A 24,511-nucleotide genomic window follows, 5' to 3' on the forward strand; every position below is an offset into this window, starting at 1 on the left:
ATTCTTGTGCTTTGGCTTCCTGCTGCATTTGTATAATTGCGTAATTTGTATAACTGGTAACTATGCACTTGATTTTGTTTTTATATTATTGAACCTATTTTTCTGAATCCACCTGTTCAGAGATGTTATTACACACCTCTGGAACTGGTGGGACTTGTACCCAGGCCTCCCAGTCCAGGGATAGGGACATTGCCACCATACCACAAGTGGGCCTTTCCCAAATATTCGCTTGAGACACCCATTGTTGATTGGCTGCAGGCTCGTCAGAAGTTAATCCGCATTGTCCTGACTTAATTATTCAGGAAAAATGCTAACACAGCAATGAGGAGCGAGGCTTTTCTTCTTCCTGGTCATGTGTTTTGAGGCTGCATTCCTAGAGATCCTGGTTAACCAAATTTGTATAAATTAGGATTAAACACGTGAACCAAACCTGAACCATCCAGTTGCATTAGAGGTCATCAGTCTCTGGTTACATTTTGCATTTATGAATCCTGGTGCAGAATTTTTAACGGAATAGGAGAGTCAACTTTTCGAACATCAGCCCTTCATCAAGAAGGGCTGATGCTCGAAATGTTGACTGCCTGCTCTTTGGATCCTGTCTGGCTGGCTGTGCTTTTCTAGCACCACACTCTTCAACTCTGACCTCCGGCATCTGCAGTCCTCAATTTCTCCACGGAAATTTTAACCCCTAAAAGAGATAAAATTGACAGGGTTTACTTACTCCAGAGAGTAACAAATACTTTTCACTGGAAGGTCATTTAATTCAGGATAGTTAATAAGTTGAGAGTATTTTTCATTTTACCACAGTTGAATCTTTATCTAATATTTCAATGGCTCAAAATCTAGCTCAATCACATGCCCATTTTCCTCCTCAAACCTAATCATAGCATCTACCAGGACATTGTGACCTATACTTTATTTTTTCTCTCTGAGATAGGGCCAGAAGGGAAAGGCTTAATTCCTAATCTCTGTATTCTGCATTTAACTTCATTGCAGTATTTCTCCCAGTGGGAGGGTTCTATATTCTCAGAATTCCCCAAGCTAGCTTGGGTTAAATTAACCTTCAAAGATTCCTGCAATAATAATACTTTTAACTGCTGAATTTTCACATTCAACTTGGCTACAATGCGTCTTCACTTCACAGCAGAAAATGGAATCTTATTTACCATGAATACAAGGCAATGCTAAACAGCTTGTTCCTAAAACACAGTGCATTTCAACTGATGTTTGCTATTTGGCACAGAATGTTTTTGGCACTAAATGGGGCCATTTGGACCATTTTGACCAAGTCACCTCTCTGCCAGAGCAAATCAGTTTGTCTCAGATTCCTGTCCATTCCCTGTACCCCTGATGTTTTTCTAACCCTTCATGTGCTTCCACAATTTATTTTGTACAACCACAATTGAATTTGCTTCCATCTCTTTCCCAGATTGTAACTACTTGCTGGGTCTAAAAGTTGCAAACTGCACAATCGTATAAGAGCTGCAAAGTAAGAGCACCAACTTTATAAAGTGAACAACATATCACACAGCATGAGAAAAGAACGCTGGTCTGTTGGACAATAGCTGTCCTTGAGTGAATTACTCTCTAACTTCCTACTTGTTGCAAGTCTCTAAAATGGAGATGACTCATTTGTTGTATTTAAATCTGCAGCTGTATCTCGGAAATCACCTTACACACTCCACACAGTTTATTTAAACACTATAGTTAAAATATAAACAAAAGAAAGAGGAATTTAGGATAACTAAATTATTGGAAAACTTAACCAACTAACAGATGCAATACCTATTACTAATTAACTGGTCCAACGTAGTAACGTCCGATAAATATGCCCTTTGGCAAAAAGACAAATTCAGACACAGATTCTCAGATGCAGTTCTCCTATCCAAGAGGGAAAAAAAATCAAGAGAAGATTCATAGAGAATAGAAGCCAGGAGACATTCACTGAAGCTTCCAGCTCCTTTGAGACACCAAACAGTTTTTGCTTAAAATTAAACCTAAAAACTAAAAGAAAAAACCCTAGAAATCCAGGTCTGAGAGTGCTGGCCATACCCAGGTTGCTTCTATTGTTCCAACTTAAAAAAACCCAAGGCCTCACGAACTGTTTACTTGCTTCAAGACAGCTCAGCACACCTGCTGACAACCTCTTTGCAAAAAAAAGCAGGATGGAGTAAAATGACAACATCGTCACAGGGTCTTAAAACATGAACTCTACTTTATTTTCGCAGATGCTGCCAGGCCTACTGAGTTTCTCCAGTAATTTCTGGTTTTGTCACAGATTTAAAGTATGTTGCATAAGAAGTAAATGCGAGATGAGAAATAAAAAGATTGCTCACACGTCAAGTAGCTAAGATTTGGATTTCTCTGGCTTGAAGCATGATGGAGGAAGGTTCAACTGAGGCAATCAAAGGGGCATTAGATGTTTATCTGAATAGAACCAACGTGCAGGGTAATAATGAAAAGGCAGGAGATTAACACTCAGCTAACGTTCCAGTGCAGACATAATGGGTCCTTCTGGATTGTAACAATAGAATGACTCCCTGAGTTGCAGCTTTTCAATGAGGAAAGTACTTTGAAGACAGCCAATTAGTGTTGCCTTCTAACAGCCAATCAGTCAAGATACCTGATTTGAATTTAGCAGCTAAGACAGTCAGCTATGCCTGTTGTATCTTACGCCAACATTGCACAGCCAACAATTACCCTCATCTCTTGTGGACACAGTTTATTTCCTTTTTCTGGTTGGCTTTCTTGATTTCCAGACCTGATGAGGGCAAGTTGAAAAACTTTGACCTATTGTCTTTGTTTTTCAAGCAGTGTTTAAGTTCCAATAGTTTTCATCAATATTAGACTGTTCCTGCTTTGCTTTGATCCAAAACAAAAATGTTGTAAATCTGAGGATTCTGGCTAGCAATCTATTCTGTGAACAGCTCACAAGGATGGTTTTAGTTTATTTTCAGGAAGTAGCTTTTTTAGAACTAGAATTGTACCGGCCTGCCGCATAACTGCAGTTCACTGTTAAACCAAGATGCAAAAAAAAATCGAAGGCAATTTCTTGACAACTTTATTTTCAATCCATTTTAGTGCCAATAATGTATTGCCGGTGTAATCACTATCACGATCACCACACATATCTTCAACCGACCTTTAGAAGTGAGGTTCTGAAAGGAGAAAACTATGTGGGAGGCTCAGTGTAGCTTGAATCTGCCATCTTCAAAGCTTAATGTGTCGGTACTGGTTTAAAACAGGAGTTGTGTAACACTGATCCCTCATACGTTTACTGGGAATTTTAATTGGTGAACACTTAGGAATAACATTTAGGAATATTCCTTGTTGTATGTAATTTTGTAAAATTTATGCCATACTTTGATGCTTGGTGGAATTAAAGAGTTCATAACAAAAGTCATGTGGGAATTAGTTCACTTTTACCAAGCTTCCATCTTTTAACCATATTTCTATTGCAAATATTAATGATAAAGATAATGCAGGGTCCACAAACAGAGAGAATAAATGTCAAATTTCCTGTTGACTTAACAGTGACAACAGAACTGCATGGATCTGAAGATCATGTTACCACACAATTACTAACTTCTTCACAAGTGAAGGAATTATTTGATTATTTTGTTAAGACTTCAATGCTTAGGCTGACAAAACTGTCAATTCACATCATAGGTCACTCTGCAACTATTAACAACTGGAAAAACTGCATCATTGTGCAGTGAATGAGACACCTAGGACTGCATGACTTATTCTGTATAAGTGCGAGGATGCTTGCTTCCTGTGGACTGAATGGTGCAGTGCATTGTCTCTGTTACATATCTTCCAATAAAAGTTCATATTTTTCAGTTCCATTCTATGTATTTTGACTGACACAGCCAAACATACCATTGACGCAATTTGTGCTGAATGGGATGACTGGGGCATGATTGAGAAAAACAGTTTTAGCAAAGTTGCAGCTGAAATTGTAAACTGAGGCACACACACCTTTAATCTCAATTGATTACAGTGGCCACTCACTTCTGGTAGCTCAGCCACAATTTTATACTCACTCACTAAACAGTAAAAGAGTGCACCGTTAGTTTCTGGCTGTTGGGGGCATCCACAGACTCCCAAATATTTCTTGGGATTTTGACATTGACCAGAAAACATCTTCAACTTCATAGGCTAAAGGAACAACATGTGGATTAAGTGGAATACATTGGTCATTGTGTGAGTTGGGTAATTCTTGATTACATCAGATATAATCATCCATATACCAGCCTTTTTTTGCACTTCAAAATCATAGCCTTGCATCTTGATACATAAAAGTTACAAGATGGTGACATAGAGTCCCTACAGTACGGAAGCGGGCCATTTGGCCCATCAAGTCCACGCCAACCCTCCTATATTTCCCACAGCTAATCCACCTGCCTGAAAATCCCTGGGCACGATGGGCAATTTAGCATGGCCTATCCACTTACCCTGCACACCTTCAGACTGTGGGAAGAAACCAGAGCTCTTGGAAGAAATGCATGCAGACACGGGGAGAATGTGCAAACTTTGGACAGGCAGTCACCTGAGGATGGGTTTGAACCCAGGTTCCTGGCACTGTAAGACAGTGCTGCTAACCACTGAGCCACCATGCCACCCATTCATTAGCAGCCTGTGGCAAATCATTTCTAATGCTGTATGCTTTGTTTCAACCATGAATCTTTGGCCAAATAAATATGTGTGAAACCACATGATGCAGAAAACCAAACCTAAAGTCTGTGTTGTAGATTGGAGTAGTTGGCCTATGCAGATGGCCAGTGTTTGGAACTGAAGGCAATGGGGTTTTTGTCTTTAAAAAAAAGCACTGGGACCTCTTTGCAATGAGTCCCCTTTGAAATGTGTCTCTCTCTTGGTGTGGTAGTATTATAATAGGCAAGATATTGATGTCAGAGATTTGAAGATTTATTGGTGGCCATCTTGGTCTACGTGAGGGATGTCCTTTTTAAGCAAATCCCTCAGCAGAGATACCTGGCCCATGAAACTGTTAGCAAGCAGTAAAAGCAAGTTTATGAATCTGAGGAAATATCACACATCATCTTTGTGCTTCAAGGGCAGCATTTGATTAACACCCATAATCTTACTCGATTCAAAACAATTTCATGGGCAGAGTAAATGTCCCTAAAGAGGTTGATGTTGACCTGGCATTTCATATATTAGATGCCAATCCTTGTTGCATTTGAGTCATCACTAAATGAAGGTGATTGTCATGCCTTGTCTTACCCATGGCTGTTAATTTGCCAGCTATGCCAACATGAACAGGTACATTTTCAGTAATCTTAGGCTAATCCTGGAAAATTTCTGAGCGTGCTGATAGTTCAAATGGTAACTGCCAGCAACAGCACCATCCAAGTAGCATCCTAAATGTTGTGTTCTCTTCGGATTTTCTGGATAAATGGACAGAATAATATCTATTAAAGTAAAAGCAAGAGACTGTGGATGCTGGAAATAATATTGAGAATGCTGCAGAAAGTCAGATCTGGCAGCATCTGTGGAAGGAGAAAAATAAAGTTAACATTTTGAGTCCAGTTTGACTCTTCTTCCAAACTATGTTCATGCATTGAAAAATTTTGTGTCCCAGAAAATGTAGATTCTAATGTTTCCAACATCAATGCTTTATGGTGATGCATTTTAAGTTACAAATACTGATGGGTTCATGTCCACTGCTGACCATAGCAATAATTGAATAATAACAGAAGCATTGCTGTATTAGGTAAAATATGCTGGTGAAGGCAAAACCTACATCATGGCTGGTTGACAGAAGGCAGAGAGTGGTTGTAGATGGAAAACATACTGCCTGGAGGACAGTGTTGAGTGGGGTACCACAGGGCTCTGTTCTTGGGCCTCTGCTCTTTGTAGTTTGCATAAATGACTTGGATGAGGAGATTGAGGGGTGGGTTAGTAAATTTACAGATGACGCAAAGGTTGGGGGTGCCGTCGATAGTATAGAGGGCTACTGCAGGCTGCAGCGCGACATGGACAGATTGCAGAGCTGGGCTGAGAAATGGCAGATGGAGTTCAACCTGGATAAATGCAATCTTGGCAGAGTGAAGGAACAGAGGGATCTGGGTGTGCAAGTGCATAGATCCCTCAAAGTTGCCACCCAAGTGAATAGGGTTGTTAAGAAAGCATATGGTGTTTTGGCTTTAATTAACAGGGGGATCGAGTTTAAGAGCCGTGAGGTTTTGCTGCAGCTCTACAAGTCCCTGGTGAGACTACACTTGGAATATTGTGTCCAGTTTTGGTTGCCCTACTAAAGGAAAGATACAAAGGCTTTTGAGAGGGTGCAAAGAAAGTTTACCAGGGTGTTGCCTGAACTGGAGGGCTTGCCTTATGAAGAAAGGTTGAATAAGCTCAGACGTTTCTCTCTAGAGAGAAGGAGGAAGAGAGGAGACCTGATCGAGGTGTACAAAATTATGAGTGCAATAGATAGAGTCAATAGCCAGAGACTTTTCCCCAGGACAGGATTGACTGGTACGAGGAGTCATAGTTTGAAGATATTAGGAGGAAGGTATAAAGGAGATGTCAGAAGTAGGTTCTTTACGCAGAGAGTTGTGAATGCATGGAATGTGTTGCCAGCTGTGGTGGTGGAAGCAGAGTCATTGGGGTCATTTAAGTGACTGCTGGACATGCACGTGGATAGCAGTGAGTTGAGGGGTGCGTAGGTTAAGATACTATATTTTACATGAGGATTAAATCTCGGCACAACATCGTGGGCCAAAGGGCCTGTTCTGTGCTATACTTTTCTATGTTCTATGTTCTATGGTTAATAGCAGTGGACAACTACAAAGAAAATGCACATGGCTGCAAGTAAAGCACGTAACTGGTGGCCTGCCACTATAGTGTCCCAGAACTGTCGATTCTCCTGCTCCTTGGATGCTACCTGACCTGCTGTGCTTTTCCAGCGCCACACTTTTAGACTCCAACTCTCCAGCATCTGCAGTCCTCACTTCCTCCAAGGTAAAACCAAGACAATTTACATGGAGTCCTTAGGAGGCGGTGTAAAAATCTAGGATATTCATCCATGAAAGGATATGGTCCAAAGGGTAATTGAAAACTGGTATGTTTGTTGTGGGGTTATTGAGAGCGGTGGGGAAAATGTAAGCAGAAGAATTACTTCCAGCAGCAATCACTTGGCAAATCTCACTATATCCCCAAAGTCTGCAAGCAATAAATACTGAATTGTCATCAGGAAAATAAAACTCAGGCTAACACCTGTTAAACCAGCTGGAGCCATCAACTAGACTATTCTTCTTCATGCAATGTTATCACGAGGGGATTGCTTTAACATTCCATTCCGGATTTTAGTGTAAGTGAAATATAGCTCAGCATCTTCACCAGCGGTGATTACAATCTGTCATAAATCTGAGGTGTTTTCTGTGGTTCTCAGTTGCTACAAGAAGTTGCGACAAGATAGCTACAAACATTCTGAAGTAACCATAATGCACTGGACAAATGGAGCTTCATTTTGGTCATCATGATCATGGAATGGAAAACAACATCAAAGGCTGGAGCAAAATGAGTTGTAAACAAGTAGAAATCTGTCTGTGCCTTCATGTTTTAGCTGGAGGCTGCATTATGAGTGTTGGGTGGGAAAGAGGATTTGAAGACTCCGAGTGGATTGAATGGCAGCAGCGTAATAATCAAAACCTGTTTCTTGCGTTCTTTTCTTATGATTCCTTTCTAATCTTGGTATGCTGGCCTGAGTGTAGGAGGGTTCTGTTGTGCTCATGCACAGTATGTCAATATACAGAGTCATAGAGATATACAGCACAGACCCTTCAGTGCAACTCCTCTGTGCTGACCAGATATTCCCCATTAATCTAACCCCATTTGCCAGCATTTGGCCCATATCCCTCTATACCTTTCATATTGATACACCCAGCCAGATGCCTTTTAAATGTGGTAATTGTACCAGCCTGCATCATCTCCTCTGGCAACTTATATCTTGATATACCTCATCACTGTACCATAAGATGTGACGTAAAGGTACAAAGATCGCAGACTCCATCCAAACCTGGAACACTTGAATTATGATATGCTACAAGAGCCACAGTGCTCTGTATGACTTAATTGCGTTATTTTAACCAAGACCCCAATGTGTAAATGAATGCAACTCTAAGAAATATCTGTTGGATTCTTCAATACCATATCATCCACATTCTAGTTTCTTACGTTTTACCAGGGATAACATAAGCATTCCTACATCAAGCCAAATATCCCACTGGATGCAAAACCCATGTTAAATTCCTCATGTAGCTCCAGTTGTAGCAACTTAAACTAGTTGTCAGACATATCTCTCCATTCTTTGAAAATTTGATCCAATGTGCGTCATATATTAGTGAGAAAATTGTCACTTATGGAGCAACAGTCCAGCAGTAGTAACAACACACACTGAGAAACAAAAAGAATATTGAAAATAGTGGATTAAATGTATTAAATTCAACTTCATTTTCTGTATCCATACATTGATTTGGTTTATCGTTGTAATTACAACATGGAATAGGGCTGTTTGAATGTTAAATTAATCTTATTCCATCTATTATCAAGTCCTACAACACTGAGCAATAGGAGTACAGAGCATATGAACAGAATAAGTGGGGGCAGAAGTAAGTTGTGCAGTGTTCAGGTACATAATTCTTTGAAGTTTGTGTAACAGAGAGGTTAAGAAGGCAATTAGCGTGCTTGCCTTCATTGCTCAGACATTTGAGTATCGGAGTTGGGACGTCATGTTGAGGTTGTATAGGACTTTGGAGTACTGTGTCCAGTTCTGGTTGCCCTATTACAGGAAGGATATTATTCAGTTGAACGGAATTTACCAGAATATTGCCAAGAATGGAGGGTTTGAGTCATAAGGAGAGACAGGATACGCTGAGATTATTTTCACTGGAGTGCAGGAGGTTGAGGGGTGACCTTATATAGATTTTATAAAATCATGAGGGGCATAGATGAAGTGAACAGGAGGTGTCTTTTCTCTCTGCTGTGGGATTTCAAGACTGGGGCACATTTTTAAGGTGACAAGACAGATTTAAAAAAGACATGAGGAACAACATTTTTACAGACAGAGTGGTTAATGTGTGGAATGAACTTCCAGAAGAAGTGGTAGATGTGGGTACAGTTACAACATTGAAAGGACATTTGGATAAATACATGAATAAGAAGAAATGTTTGGAGGGATATAGTCCAAGTGCAGGCAGGTGGGATTAGTTTAGTTTGGGATTATGGTTAGCATGGACTGATTGGACCAAAGAGTCTATTTCCATACTGTATGATTCAATGACTCAGTGTGTCACATTTCAGCTCATACATACTTGATTTTAAAATCTTAATTCCATTTTCCTAACTAATTCTGTCATTCCTTGTCTCTTTGAAATGCACTGTCAGGAGGTACAATTGAAGTAGGTTCAATGGAGGCATTCAAGAGGGCATTAGGGGAATTCTTTGGATAGAAATAATGTGCAAGTGAATGGGGAAAAGGCAGGAGATTGGAAATACTTAATGATGCTCATTTGATGAGATGTGCAGACATGAGGGACTGACTGGCCTTCTTCAGCACTGTAACTTTTCAGTGATTCGTTGCCGACTAAGAATATATCAACCTCGGAATGACTATACTTATCCCTGAGCAAGGCACAACTCTCCAGAGTTAGAAAGTTCCAAAGATTCTTAACAGTCTGAATGAACAAATTTCTTTTCACCGCACTGTTACTCATAATACATGTTACATTATACTGCATATATGACCCCTGTTTCTTGACTTTCCATCCAGGGGAAGTAGCATCTCAGATCTGCTTTATCAATTACCTTTCAATGCTCATTTACCATTGTTCAAAATATCAGAGAAATCGGGCACTTGTGCTCAATCTCTTCTAATAGGAATCATCATAAGAATCAAATCAAGTAAATCCTTGTTGTACGTTCTTTATAGTAAACGTATTCTTCCTTTAGTAAGGCAACCAGAGAGACACATCCCACATACAAAGTTAAAATCAAAGTTTTCAACAATATGTATACTTCTTAAATTACTGAAACTTGTAAGATTAGTGTTCTGGTTTGAGGGGGTTAATTGGGTAACAATACGAGAACGCAGGATTGCAAAAGAACAACGGATAGGTCAAGCATATCAGAACAACTCAGCAGAGATATTACGAAGCAGTAGTTTGTCAGGAATCAGCATTTGGATCCCACTGCTCTGAGTAGATGGTGCAAGCAGATTTCCCTCAAAGAAATGCCTCTTAAGGATAGAAAAACTGCCATCCTTACCGGACTAAAAGGCCTCCTGATCTACAGCAATGACAGAATCAACTAAGCCATTGGAATTGACAAAGGCAAACTCAGTCCCGTCAACCCTGAAAAGTTACAAGTCAGCAAAATCATAGCCTACACACAATGCCATCACCATGCCACACCCACTAGCAGGACAGACCTATCAGGGGTCTCTGTACAGTGGCATGCAATCAAAAATGAATTGCTCTAGGACTCCTCAACATCGACTCCAGACCCTCTGATGAGTCTCATGGATTCAGATCAAGCATAGGCAAGGAAATCTGCTGATATCCACAAATCAATAGCCCCTCCATGTTGGCTGATGCATCAGGGCTGCACTATCTCAGGCACCACTTTGAGGAAGCACTGTGGGCGGTAAGGACACAGAATGTACTCTCGGTAGGGGACTTCAATGTGCAATTCCATAAGCGGCACACCAGCTGCCACTACTGACAGAGCTGGTGACTGCAAAAGCACACAGCTGCTAGGCTGGGTCTGCAGCAGAGGAAACCAACAAGAGGGGGGAAAAAAAAACACAAGATCTCATCCTCGCCAAAATGTCTGTCAAAGATGGATCTGTCCACGACAACATCAGTAAGGGAAGCTATCTGACAGGGACAAAGTCTTGTCTTTGCATTAAGAATATCAACCAGCGTGCTGTGTGGGAACATGATTGTGCTGAATAGGATAATCTTCGGACAGATCCGGACATTAGGTGCTGTGAGGATCAGCAGAAGTAGAATTGTATTCCAACACAATCTGTTAAATCAAAGTCTCGTATATTACCTCTGTTTGAGTGCCATCAAGCCAGGGGATCAACCCTGCTTCAATGAAGTGTGCAGGACGACTTGTTAAACATGAATATCCGAAAAAGGGATGTCAACTTGGCTACAAAACAGAACTACTTGCATGCCAGCAGCATAAACAGCAAATAATAGACAAGACCAAGCAATTTCCCAACTGAAGGAGCAGATTTAAGCTTTTCGGCTCTTTGACGCATCCAATTATGAATGACGGTGGGCAATTAAATGACTGACTAAAGAGGAGGTGCCTTAATATCTTTATGTTCAATGTTGAGGGAACCCAGCATATCAGTGCAAAGGATAAGGCTGAAGCATTCACAACAATCTTCAACCAGAAGTACCATGTAAATGATTCATCTTGGTCTCCTCTGGAGCACTCCTGCATCACAATGTCAGTATTTAGCTAGTCGATTCATTTCACATGACATTTGGAAATGACACTGGATACAGTGTAGACCCTGACAACATTACAGCAATGATCCTGAAGACTTGCTCTCCAGAATTTGCCACTGCCCCACTTGGCGTGCCATGGGGCTCAGTGGTTAGCACTGCTACCTCACAGCATCAGCAACCCAGCTTTGCTGGTGACTGTGTGGAGTTTGCACGTTCGCCCAGTGTCTGGGTGGGTTTCTGCTGGGTGCTCTGGTTTTTCCCCACAGTACCAAAGACATGCAAATTAGGTGGATTGGCCATACTAAATTACCCATAATGTTAGGTGCATTAGCCATGGGAAATGTAGGGTTACAGGGGAAGTATCGGGTCTGAGTGGGATGCTCTTCGGAGGGTTAGTGTGGACTTGTTGGGCCAAATGATCTGTTTCCACACTGTAATGATTATGTGATAGTCAAGCTGTTCCAGTAAACATTGGCATCGACTCAACAATGTGAAAAGTTGCACAGGCATATCCAACAAAGGCAGATTATCTTAGCAATGTGATGGAATGTGCCATCAACAATGACAAACAACTGACGAAGGAGCAGCACTCCAAAAGCTAATGCTTCCAAATAGACCTTATGGACTATAACCTGGTATTGTGTGAGTTTTAACTTTGCCCACCCCAGACCAACACCGGCATCTCCAAATCATGGCATCAACAATGATATAAAGCAAATTAGCTTCGCAATAACCTACTCACTAACACTGAATTTGGGTCTATCAGGGCTAAAGAGAGCAGTACCGGAAAAGCACACCAGGTCAGGCAGTGTCGGAAAAGCAGGAGAGAGTCGACGTTTCGGGCATAAGGGCTCTCCTTCTTCTCGGATGCTGCCTGACCTGATGTGCTTTTCCAGCACCACACTCTTGACTCTGATCTCCAGCATCTGCAGTCCTCACTTTCTCGATCTATCAGGGCTGCTCAATCTTTGGAAAAAAGGGTGAATTGTAGAGGTAGGTGAGAATGACTGCTCTTGACATCAAAGCCTCATCAAACGAGTTAGCTCCAGCAAAACTGGAATCAATGGGAATTAAGGTGATAAAAATCCATTGTTTGTTGCCATACCTGAAATAAAGGAAGGTTTTTTTCGGAGGTCAACCATATCAGGTCAACACACAGGAGTGCCTTAGTATCGTATTCTTGGTCTATCATCTTCATGACCAACTCCAACATGAGAATACCTAATCATCATCACTTGACATTCAATGGCATTACTATCAATGATTTCCCCCTGCCTGTGGGTTATCATTGACAAAAAAAAGTGAATTGAGCTAGCCATATAAATACTTGGGTTACAAGAGGAGATAAAAATTCTATAGTGAGTAACTCACCTCCTGAGGCCCAAAACCTGTCATCCAATTCCTCTACACCTCCATCCACCATGACCAGGGCCTCCAAGCCTTCCGTTTCTTCCTCTCCTGACATCCCCAACAGTACCCATCCACTGACACACTCATTCACTTGGCTCAACTGGTCCTCACCCTTAACAATTTTTTCTTTCGAATCCTCCCACTTCCTCTAGACTAAAGGGGTAGCCATGGCCCCCAGCTATGCCTGTCTTGATGTCGGCTACATCGAACAGTCCATCTTCTGTAGTTACACCAGTACCACTCCCTACCTCTTCCTCCGTTACATTGATGACTGCATCGGCGCCACCTCATGCTCCAGCGAGAAGGTTGAGCAGTTCATCAACTTCACCAACACATTCCAACCCGACCTTAAATTCACCAGGACCTTCCCTGACACCTCCCTCCCCTTCCTGGACCTCTCCATCTCCATCAATGACGACCGACTTTACACTGACAGTTTCAACAAACCTATCCACTCCCACAGCTCCCTGGATTACACCTCTTTCCACCCTACCTCCTGCAAAAATGCTATCTCGTATTCCCAATTTCTCCACCTCTGCTGTATCTGCTCCCAGAAGGACCAGTTCCACCACTGAACACACCAGATGGCCTCCTCCTTTAAAAACTGCAATTTCACGTCTTACGTGGTTGAAGATGCCCTCCAACGCAGCTCATCCACATCCCGCACCTCCGCCCTCAAACCCCACCCCTCCAACCGTGACAAGGACAGAACCCCCTGGTCCTCACCTTCCACCCTACCAACCTCCGCATAAACCAAATTATCCGCTGACATTTCCGCCATCTCCAAACGGACCCCACCACCAGGGATATATTTCCCTCCCCACCCCTTTCCGCTTTCCACAAAGACCGTTCCCTCTGTGACTACCTGGTCAGGTCCACATCCCCCAACAACCCACCCTCCCCTCCTGAAACCTTCTCCTGCAACTGCCGGAATTGCAAAACCTGCGCCTACACCACCTCCCTCACCTCCAAGGCCCTAAAGGAGCCTTCTACATCCATCAAAGTTTTACCTGCACATCCACCAATGTTATTTATTATATCTGTTGCTCCCGATGTGATCTCCTCTACACTGGAGAGACTGGATGCCTCATAGCAGAGTGCTTTAGGGAACATCTCCGGGACACCCGCACCAATCAACCACACCGCCCTGTGGCCCAACATTTCAACTCCCCCCCCCCCACTCTCCCAAGGACATGCAGGTCCTGGGCCTCCTCTACCGCCGCTCCCTCACCATCTGATGCCTGGAGGAAGAATGCCTCATCTTCCGCCTCAGAACACTTCAACTCCAGGGCATCAATGTGGACTTCACCAGTTTCCTCATTTCCCCTCCCCTATCTTACCCCAGTTCCAACTTTCCAGCTCAGCACCATCCTCATAACCTGCCAATCTTCCTTCCCACCTATCCGAATCACCCTCCTCTCTGACATATCACATTCATCCCCACCCCCATCCACTCATTGTACACTTTGCTATCTTCCCCCACCCTCCTCTCTGACCTATCACATTCATCCCCACCCCCATCCACCTATTGTACTCTTTGCTGCCTTCTCCCCAGCCCCACCCCCCTCCCATTTATCTCTCCACTCTGGAGGCTTCCTGCCTTCAGTCCTGATGAAGGACTTTTGCCGAAACGTCGATTTTCCTGCTCTTCGGATGCTGCCTGATTGGCTGTGCTTTTCCAGCACCACTCTAATCTAGACTCTGATTTCCAGCATCTGCAGTCCTCACTTTTGCCTACCACTTAAAGTCACAAGTCAGGAGTGTGATAAAATACTCCCCATTTTCCCGGATGAGTGCAGCTCGAACAATACTTAAGAAACCTGGCATCATCCAGGACAAAGCAAATCATCCACCAGTATTCGCTCCCTCCACCACAATGCTCAGTAGCAGCAGCAGTGTGTAGCTGCAAGATGAAGTGAAGCAAATCACCAAGACTCCTGAGACAACATCATCCAACTCACGATCAGTACTATCTAGAAGGTCAAGGCCAGCAGGTACATGGGACCACCACCTGAAAGTTTCCCTCAAAGGAAGTCATCATCCTGCCTTGGAAATATATCACTATTCCTTCACTGTTGCTCAGTCAAAATCTTCAAACTTCCTCCCTCATGGTATTGAGTACAATGAAGGGACAGCAGAAGTTTGAGAAGGCAGCTGACTATGACATTCTCAAGGGCAACCAGGAATAGATAATCAATACTGGTCCTGTCAGCAACTCCCATTTCCCGTGAATGAATCAAAATAAAGCTGCACAGATGCCTAGCACCACAGCAACGAGGACCAACAGCTCTTGCACAAGCAGTGGACCCTTTAAGCTATTTGCACAGTCAAATGGCAATCAGACAGGATCCGTGCAGTGCAACAAATGGGCTGTGCACAGCAAAAACTAGCTAAATGTGGAGTGCAAGCACTATAAAATTGCTGTGTATTTTAAATGATTGCTACAAGGAGAATTTCAGAAAAAATAATCTAGCCGGAGCTGGAACAAGCTTGTAAGTGATCCCCGCTGTGAATGCTTGAAAGGACTTTCAGAATTTATCCTACTCTGTTCTCTTTAACTTTTACCTATTTCTAGGGCAGTCCCAGATTTCCCTGAATATCCATTGGTTCACTGCATTGTAATGTATCTCCCTCTCTAGATTCTTATTATCCAAACAATTTTTGCTCCCACTGGACTTGCAAAACCAGAATGTTTCATTTCCACTGCAACAACATTAGCCCTTGGTCGTTTTCAGCATTTGAAAATAACAGAGTTCAATATTTCAGATTCCCAGGGGCTGGGACAGCACAGTTACACAGTAATGGCTTAACAAAACTGCTTGAGGTCCAGTTTTTGACATCATGCTCAATATCAAGTACAATCTGTCAGATTATAAATGGAACGAACCATAATTGTGAGCTGATTTAACCACAGTTCTCTTCACCAGACTCAAGATATGACTCTGGAGTGAACATTTTTTCTTTCCCCTGAGAAACAGATGTAAATGTGAGTGAAACTAATTCATGTAAAGTTGTACAGCATTGATCGTACTTGTGGGTTTTTAAAAAAAACGCAGAAATGGCAATGTTGTAGGTTGATTACATAGCATGCAAAACTCAAAACATCATTGAACCTGAAAGGATCAGTTGTGGTGCAAACATTTGCAAAAAACAAGACTAATGAATTGGTATAGAGGTCTTCAATATTATGAGATGTTTTGATAGAATAGATCAGGAGCAACCTTTCACTGAGGTCACAGCTGATTAGAACAGTATCCTGTTGTTAAAGGGTGATGGAGAGAATTGGTTTTCTAAGGAGTAAATCATTATGATCCTGAAATACATACTGAATACTTAACATAGACCAGGAAGCGGATAGTGTAGTAACTTTTGAAAGGGAGTTACATGTATATTCAAAATGGTAGAAGTTATAGGGCTATGAAAGTAGGGACCAAGAGCCATACAAAAGAGCCATAACATGGGAACATATGCCTTAGAAGCAGGAGTAAGTCAGTGATCACTTCCAGCTCGCTCTGCCATTCAGTCAGATCATGGCTGATCCGATGATCTTAAGTCTACATTTCTGACTGATCTCCTTCACCCCTCAAATCCCTTGGGATCAAAAATCCATCTAATGCTCTTGATGGACAATAAGCCTCCTCTGTATTGAATACGTTATGACTGTATAAAGCTATGGTTTGAAAAATTCCAATCAGAACCACCCTTCTCCCACTCAACCACCTTGCTATTTTAAATTTCTGGCTCCTGCAGCTTTATTACTTCATAACTGGAAACAACATATGGATTGGTGCTGCATGAAATTGGCAATAGTAAAGAATGTATCTAGCTAAACTTTTCATTGACAAGTATTATGATGTAAAAGGAAAGGGTTAACAGTGTGCTTTACTTCACCCAACGAAAAACCCCTTAGTTACTCAGCATATTGCTTACAGCAACCATTTTCTGGTTAAATTAAAAGTTTCTGCTTCATTTTTACACCTCTCTCAGTTACATTGCAAGTAGCAATTACACAATTTTGTTTCAAGCTAACAGAGAGTTTATTTAACCTTCAAATTGATGTCTTCTTTTTAATCTTAACAATTGCAGAATGATTTCCACGTTACACAATAGATTTGTGTGTTAAAATCAGCTAAGAGTCATTCTTAATTTAGTGCCTACTTCTGCTTCTAACTCATATATTCGTAAACCGGTAATTTAGACTGTGCAGAACTTCTTCATCCTGGGCAAATGTGAGGAATGCAAAACTGTGGAGAGGGAAGAGGTTAATCCCCTACCATTTCGTTTTATTAAGTGCATCTGGAGAGACAATAAGTGACTCATATGCATTAGAACCCAGACTGATCACCTCACTTTCTCCCCCCCCCCATGTTGTGAGTGAGAATTGCATAATGCAGGCCAATTACTGGAGCACAAACACAACGTTCGTTTTAAGAACTATTCTAATGGCTAATCTGTTTTTATCGAGATTTCTGACTTTGATGTACAGCTCGTTTAAAATGTAATTGCTCAAACTTAAAGCCTTCTGTTTCGATTGTCCTGCCTTATTATGGGGTGTTTGTGTACGTGCAAGTTCAGCCGTGTTTGTAGTTTCTGCTGTGCCCTCATTCTGGTGACCTGCTGTCTTCTAATGTAGCATGTCGAAATTTATATATCGTTACATCAGTCCTGACAAATCAGCAGCTGCAGTAATGAATGCTCTTGCATACTCACCACAAAATAAGGAGCTGGTTGAGCCACATTTTTACACTTGAGCATATTGTACTTTCCCGTCAGTTTCCCTCCTCCAGCCCAAATCGCGCTCATATGGCTGTGGAGGATTGGGACAAAATCATTAATTTTAATTGTCTGCCTCCTCTTATTGCTCTTACAGATAATGAAGCATGTCAAAGTGTTCCGATTTCTCATTTGTAGTGATTGATCTCAATCATTTCACCATGTAGTAATGTCCAGGGTATAGACATAAGCCCCACGTGAGCTCAACAACAACTTGCATTCATACAGAAACTCTCAGGCAATAAAATGCCACAATGAAATTTACAGGGTGTTCTCGAACAAAGTTTAACACCGAATCATATGAGGAAATAAGAGGTCAATTCACTAATACAATCCTGGCGGATGAAGTAGCTTTTAAGGATCATTTTAAAAGAGATTTTTAAAAGGGTAGAGAGGAAGAGTCAATGCAGCTGAAGGCATGATTACTGATGAAGGGGTGATTAAAATTCAAATGCTCAAGAAGCCGAAATTGACAGAACAGAGTGTGTTGCAGGGCTAGAGGAGATCACTGAGAGAGAAAGAGAGAGAGAGTGTGTGTTCAGAGAGGGATTTGAAAGTAAGGAGGAAAAATTTAATTTAAAATAATGTTAAACAGAGAGCTGGTGGAGGACAGCCAGCACAGAAGCTGAGAGTTAGTGAGAGTTGGCATGTAGACAGTATTAGCAAAAACAGCAAGAACTTGCAAAGAGTAAAACCAGACAGACCAGCCAGGAATAAATTGCAATACGAACTGTGGAGGTTAAAAAAGATACAGATAGTCTGAGGCAAGGATTGAGTCAGATGGTGTTGCAGAGGTAGAATTAAGCAGTTTTAATGATGGTGTGATAAGTGGAATTTGATATAGCATCACAATTCCAAACATTCTAATTCAGCAGCAGGCATTTGGCAAAAGAGAGTGATGGGCTAAATATTCACCTAGTGAAGGAGCATAGAATGAGATCAGGAATGACAAAAGCATTGAGTTTGTGTATAAATTTAAAAAATCAGGGCTTCCCAATTCCTGTGCTACTTTTTGGAGTCTTTTCTTAGATCATTACACTTTGTCCATCTATGCAGATGTCAAGTCATCATTGTGATTCTAATAAAAAATATAACTTCCAACCCACATCCCCTGCCCCAATGCAGGTTTTGAAAGACTCATGTAGTCCTGACACATTGGACGTTGGTTTGACCTATTATTGTCAAATGCATCTAGTGGAAACAGAGAAGAAAATATAGATACAGAGAAAATTTTCCAAAATAAATTAACTCAAATCTGTTGGAAGAAACAAACATTTATTCACTTAACACTGTGTAATAGAATAAAATCCTTTAATAAACTCGTAAAGCTTGCAATCCGAAACCTGCTGTGGAGGATGGGACATTCTGATAGGCAAGTGCAAATGTTTTGACAACTTCAAAAGGTTACCATTAAGTGCCAGACTATGATGTAGATATGTTTTAATTGCAGTGAGTCATCATAATGTTCAACCTGAGAAATTAATTTGACCATTTTTTTTTAAGTATTAGTGTGCCGAAGAGCACTACTCTCTTTGGAACACGTGTTGTGCATTTAAAATAGAGTCATAGAGATGTACAGCATGGAAACAGACCCTTCGGTCCAACCCATCTATGCTGACCAGATATCCCAACCCAATCTAGTCCCACCTGCCAGCACCCAGCCCATATCCCTCCAATCCCTTCCTGTTCATATACCCATCCAAATGCCTCTTAAATGTTGCAATTGTACCAGCCTCCACCACATCCTCTGGCAGCTCATTCCATACACGTATCACCCTCTGCGTGAAAAAGTTGCCCCTTAGGTCTCTTTTATATCTTTCCCCTCTCACCCTAAACCTGTGCCCTCTAGTTCTGGACTCCCCAACCCCAGGGAAAATACTTTGTCTATTTATCCTATCGATGCCCCTCATAATTTTGTGAATCTCTATAAGGTCACCCCTCAGCCTTCGATGCTCCAGAGAAAACAGCCCTAGCCTGTTCAGCCTCTCCCTGTAGCTCAGATCCTCCAACCCTGGCAACATCCTTGTAAATCTTTTCTGAAACCTTTCAAGTTTCACAACATCTTTCCGATAGGAAGGAGACCAGAATTGCACACAATATTCCAACAGTGGTCTAACCAATGTCCTGTACAGCCGCAACATGACCTCCCAACTCCTGTGCTCAATACGCTGACCAATAAAGGAAAGCATACCAAACGCCTTCTTCACTATCCTATCTACCTGGGACTCCACTTTCAAGGAGCTATGAACCTGCACTCCAAGGTCTCTTTGTTCAGCAACACACCCTGGGACCTTACCATTAAGTGTATAAGTCCTGCTAAGATTTGCTTTCCCAAAATGTAGCACCTTGCATTTATCTGAATTAAACTCCATCTGCCACTTCTCAGCCCATTGGCCCATCTGGTCCAGATCCTGTTGTAATCTGAGGTAACCCTCTTCGCTGTCCACGACACCCCCAACTTTGGTGTCAACTGCAAACTTACTAACTGTACGTCTTATGCTCACATCCAAATCATTTATGTAAATGACAAAAAGTAGAGGGCCCAGCACCGATCCTTGTGGCATTTCACTGGTCACAGGCCTCCAGTCTGAAAAACAACCCTCCACGACCAACCTCTGTCTTCTACCTTTGAGCCAGTTCTGTATCCAAATAGCTAGTTCTCCCTGTATTCCATGAGATCTAACCTTGCTAATCAGTCTCCCATGGGGAACCTTGTCGAACGCCTTACAGAAGTCCATATAGATCACATCTACTGCTCTGCCCTCATCAATCTTCTTTGTTACTTCATCAAAAAACTCAATCAAGTTTGTGAGACATGATTTCCCACGCACAAAGCCATGTTGTCTATCCCGAATCAGTTCTTGCCTTTCCAAATATATGTACATCCTGTCCCTCAGGATTCCCTCCAACAACTTGCCCACCACCGAGGCCAGGCTCACTGGTCTATAGTTCCCTGGCTTGTCTTTACTGCCCTTCTTAAACAGTGGCACCACGTTTGCCAACCTCCAGTCTTCCGGCACCTCACCTGTGACTATTCATGATACAAATCATGAATAGTGGGCGGCACGGTGGCACAGTGGTTAGCACTGCTGTCTCACAGCGCCAGAGACCCGGGTTCAATTCCCGCCTCAGGCGACTGACTGTGTGGAGTTTGCACATTCTCCCCGTGTCTGCGTGGGTTTCCTCCGGGTGCTCCGGTTTCCTCCCACATTCCAAAAATGTGCAGGTTAGGTGAATTGGCCATGCTAAATTGCCCGTAGTGTTAGGTGCAGGGGTAAATGTAGGGGAATGGGTCTGGGTGGGTGCGCTTCGGCGGGTCGGTGTGGACTTGTTGGGCCGAAGGGCCTGTTTCCACACTGTAAAGTAATCTAATCTAAATATCTCAGCAAGAGGCCCAGCAATCACTTCTCTAGCTTCCCACAGAGTTCTCGGATATACCTGATCAGATCCTGGGGATTTACCCACCTTTAACCATTTCAAGACATCCAGCACTTCCTCCTCTGTAATCTGGACATTTTGCAAGATGTCACCATCTATTTCCCTACAGTCTATATCTTCCATATCCTTTTCCACAGTAACTACTGATGCAAAATATTCATTTAGTATCTCCCCCATTTTCTGTAACTCCACACAAAAGGCGGCCTTGCTGATCTTTGAGGGGCCCTATTCTCTCCCTAGTTACCCTTTTGTCCTTAGTATATTTGTAAAACCCCTTTGGATTCTCCTTAATTCTATTTGCAAAAGCTATCTCATGTCCCCGTTTTGCCCTCCTGATTTCCCTCTTAAGTATACTCCTACTCTCTTTATACTCTTATAAGGATTCACTCGATCTATCCTGTCTGTACCTGACATATGCTTCCTTCTTTTTCTTAAGCAAACCCTCAATTTTTTTAGTCATCCAGCATTCCCTATAGTTACCAGCCTTCCCTTTCACCCTGACAGGAATATACTTTCTCTGGATTCTTGTTATCTCATTTCTGAAGGCTTCCCATTTTCCAGCCGTCCCTTTACCTGCAAACATCTGCCTCCAATCAGCTTTTGAAAGTTCTTGCCTAATACCGTCAAAATTGGCCTTTCTCCAATTTAGAACTTCAACTTTTAGATCTGGTCTATCCTTTTCCATCACTATTTTAAAACGAATAGAATTATGGTCACTGGCCCCAAAGTGCTCCTCCACTGACACCTCAGTCACCTGCCCTGCCTTATTTCCCAAGAGTAGGTCAAGTTTTGTACCGTCTCTAGTAGGTACATCCACATACTGTTCAGAAAATTGTCTTGTACACACTTAAGAAATTCCTCTCCATCTAAACCTTTAACACTATAGCAGTCCCAGTTGATGTTTGGAAAGTTAAAATCCCCTACCATAACTACCCTATTATTCTTACAGATAGCTGAAATCTCCTTACAAGTTTGTTTCTCAATTTCCCTCTGACTACTGGGGGGTCTATAATACAATCCCAATTATCTGATCATCCCTTTCTTATTTCTCAGTTCCACCCAAATAACTTCCCTGGATGTATTTCCAGGATTATCCTCCCTTAGCAAGCTGCAATGTTATCCCTTATCAAAAATGCCACTCTCCCTCCTCTTTTGCCTCCCTTTCTATCCTACCTGTAGCATTTGTATCCTGGAACATTCAGCTGCCAGTCCTGCCCATCCCTGAGCCATGTTTCTGTAATTGCTATAATATCCCAGTCCCATATTCCTAACCATGCCCTGAGTTCATCTGCCTTCCATGTTAGGTCCCTTGCATTGAAATAAATGCAGTTATATTTATTAGTCCTACCTTGTCCCTGCCTGCCCTGATGGTTTGACTCACTTCTGTTCTCAGCTGTACCCGTCTCAGATTGATCTCTTTCCTCACTATCTCTCTGGGTCCCCTCCCCCCCCCCCCCACCTTACTAGTTTAAATCCTCCCAAGCAGTTCTAGCAAATTTCCCTGCCAGTATATTAGTCCCCTTCCAATTTAGGTGCAATCCGTCCTTCTTGTACAAGTCACTTCTATCTCAAAAGAGATTCCAATGATCCAAAAATGTGAATCCTTCTCCCATACACCAGCTCCTCAGCCATGCATTCATCTGATCTATCCTCCTATTCCTGCCCTCACTAGCTCGTAGCACTGGGAGTAATCCAGATATTACTACCCTCGAGGACCTCCTTTTTAAAATTCTACCTAACTCGCTGTAATTACCCTTCAGAGTCTCAACCTTTTCCCTTCCAATGTCGTTGGTTCCAATGTGGACAATGACCTCCTGCTGGCCCCTCTCCCCCGTGAGAACATTCTGCACCCTCTCTGAGACATCCTTGATCCTGGCACCAGGGAAACAACACACCATTCTGCTTTTTTCTGCTGGCCACAGAAACGTCTATCTGTACCTCAGACTACAGAATCCCCTAACACAATTGATCTCTTGGAAGCCAACGTAGAGCCAGTCTCAATACCAGAAACATGGCTGTTCGTGCTACGTTCCCCTGAGAATCCATCACTCCCTACATTTTCCAAAACAGCATACCTGTTTGAAATGGGTATATCCACAAAAGACTCCTGCTCTAGCTGCCTACCTCTCTTACCCTTCCTGGAGTTAACCCATCTATGTGACTGTATCTGAGACTTTCTCCCCTTTCTATAACTCCCATCCATCACATACTGTAGCTGTTGCAAATTCCTCATCGCTTCTATTTGTCTCTCCAACCGATCCATTCGATCTGATAAGATTTGCATCCAACAGCATTTATGGCAGATATAATCCGCAGTAACCCTTAAACTCTCTTTAAACTCCCACATCTGACAAGAAGTACATATCACTGCAAAGGCCATTTTTGCTCCTTCACAATCTACAGACCCAGAAAATAACACCGTCTTATTCCTCTACAAACACTGCCCCAGGTTAAATTAATAGCTATGGCTTATATTTTAAGTTTAATCAAGAGACTTACCTCCAAAAAACATATAATCAAGAAAGAATCCACTGTATCCTCTACTGCAGCCTTTCTCTTGGACAGACTTAAAATAACAATTAACTTGTCTGATTCTGTGCTGTGAACTTCACCTCAACCGGTTCCTCCCAGATTTGTTGTGAACTTCACTGTTTGTTAGTTTTCCCAGATGCACTCCGACGTCCACCGATACACAAATTCCACTTGATATCAAAGCATTGTATTGTTCAGTACTAGTTTTATTTTTACTGGTAAACTGTTAGTCAACAAAAATTCAACAAAAATATTAGAATATGAGGCCATCATTGCAATCAATGTAAATAGGGAGAGCTACTTTGATAAAGTAGCTGATGAAGGAGAGGTGTTCTGAAAGCTAATGCTTCCAAATAAACCTGTTGGACTATCGCCTGGTGTTGTGTGATTTTTAACTCTGTATTTTTATAAACCACAAGAGGGAGACAAACCACACATTAAAAAATATCTGAAACGCAATTGTTCAGAATATGTTAGGATACAGCAGGATTAATGGAGAAAATATCTCTCTTTAGATACAAGCCTCCATATTCTTCCCAATCTCCATCAACAGAATTCGATAAGTACCAAGTGTCGTAAATTTTAAACAAAGCTGACATTGCTAGAAATAGCAGGACAGTCAGCATTTAAGTTCTCAAATGGGACTTTCTGAGTGTGACAGACTCGCAGTGACTAGTGAACATTTTCCCTCTTTCTAACTAAGTATTTCCAGTGGGTGGAAGATTCTGATAAAAATCAGCCTATTCATTTCATTTCTTGCACAATAAAAGGAATGCAGCAAGTCTCCTGGAAGTCTGCAGACTGCAGCTAATGTAAAATGAGAAAATTCATGCAAGTGACCACATTTCCAAGCACAGATAACTGCAGAAGAC

At 42.0% G+C, this 24,511-nt stretch overlaps 1 long non-coding RNA gene across 1 annotated transcript; it reads right to left on the minus strand.

Annotated features, from left to right (window-relative positions):
• Positions 1-597: 597 nt before the first annotated feature.
• Positions 598-23,857, minus strand: LOC148146135 (uncharacterized). The gene is made up of 3 exons (XR_015760787.1): positions 23,607-23,857; positions 17,607-17,703; positions 598-688 (listed from the first exon to the last, which is right to left on the minus strand). It is a non-coding gene; the product is annotated as an uncharacterized LOC148146135 (long non-coding RNA).
• Between the last annotated feature and the right edge of the window lie 654 nt (positions 23,858-24,511).

This window comes from Chiloscyllium plagiosum, unplaced genomic scaffold (assembly GCF_037043375.1).
Source record: "Chiloscyllium plagiosum isolate Xiang-an unplaced genomic scaffold, Cpla_swu_hap1 HiC_scaffold_21, whole genome shotgun sequence".
Lineage (NCBI taxonomy): Eukaryota > Metazoa > Chordata > Chondrichthyes > Orectolobiformes > Hemiscylliidae > Chiloscyllium > Chiloscyllium plagiosum.